At 37.9% G+C, this 1,427-nt stretch overlaps 1 protein-coding gene across 6 annotated transcripts in view; it reads left to right on the forward strand.

Moving 5' to 3' along the window:
• spire1b (spire-type actin nucleation factor 1b) overlaps positions 1-1,427 on the forward strand; it is a 79,847-nt gene that overhangs the window by 66,826 nt on the left and 11,594 nt on the right. The gene's annotated exons all lie outside the window — the stretch shown is intronic.

Here is a 1,427-nt window from a genome sequence, read left to right on the forward strand (position 1 = left end):
CTTGCCTTTGAAATCTTTTAAAACAGGTCTTCTGCGCTTTGTTGGCCGCCATCTATTATTATGATGCCATCACGCCAATAGAGCGCCAGTGGATAAGCCAGTTTGTGATTGGTCCCCCGATTTAAAACAGTAGCAGGATAGAAAAATGTACAGGTTTTCTGCAGATCGGGCTGAGTTTACCCAGTCTATGTTTCCTGTATTAAGTTGTAGTGTTCAGTCTCACGTGTCTTTGTCTAGCTTTGGTTCCTATTGAGTCTGATTACTCCCTAATGTCTTTCATCTGTTCATCTGACCTTATACCTGACTCTCGTCTCCAAGTGCTCTTATTTGCTCATGTTCCTGGGGTTTCCCTGTTTTCAGAGTTTCGGATTATCGCCGTCTGCTTACTTGTATTGTAAATGTATTGTTGGTCTTTGAATCATTCAAACTCTCCTTGTTACCTCCTTGGATCCAAACCTGGAAGCTCCTGACACCAACACGCTCACTGTCATCTCTCTTACCCTCTCTCTCTTAGGGAAAGTCCCGCTGTATGATAAGGGTCCATGAATTATCATGAATTCATGCATGACTTCATGCATTCAGTGTACATAAATACTAATGAATTATAGTGTTGCAATCATGATTAACTAAACATTACTTCCTCATAAGTTCATCGTATTTGTGGCCCTTCAAATAAAGGTGCTGACCTGATCCATCTTTAACATTGATAAATAGAAATATGATTGATGGTGGTGTAAAATGAAATGTACTAAGAATTACAGAAGTGTGGCTGGCACATTTGAGATGTATTCCACGACGCAGAGGTCGACGCTTTGAATCCAACACGTGACAATTTCCTGCATGTCTTCCCCCTTTGTCACCTAGCTGTCCTGTCGAAAATTAAAGGTGGAAAAGCCCAAAAAATAAATTCTAAAAAAATTTAAGAAGTGTGTTGGCAAAATGAAACTAAATTCACAACATTTACAAGAAACTCAGTATACTGCAAATGCATTTTTATAGTTGCTTTATTAACAACATAGGTCAAACTGTAATGCCTAAGAACTTCTTCTTCTTACTGTCTGTACACCTGAAAGGTTCAAAATTATTATGTAATCTGCATTTTTTATAATAAAAAAAAAAGAAATGCTTAAATAGACGGTCTGACTATATTTGAGGGGGTCACAAAGACGATTGCTGCATATTCCACCATTAATCATATCTTATTCATGTTAAAGCTTTAGTGCAGAACTTCTTTATATTAAAAATATGTCCGTTACATTCAAGCCATTGTAAAATGAGTTGATACAAAAATAATGACTATCAGCTCCACACAACTCTCTCTGGCTGTGTTTAGACATGGCGTCGTCCGGCAACTATCGCACGCAGAAAGTGCGATAGTTGCTCAAGTGAAGACAATTCTTCTGAAGAGTCCATCATGTTTTTTTAAT

Source organism: Etheostoma spectabile, chromosome 6 (genome assembly GCF_008692095.1).
Source record: "Etheostoma spectabile isolate EspeVRDwgs_2016 chromosome 6, UIUC_Espe_1.0, whole genome shotgun sequence".
Taxonomy (NCBI): Eukaryota; Metazoa; Chordata; class Actinopteri; order Perciformes; family Percidae; genus Etheostoma; species Etheostoma spectabile.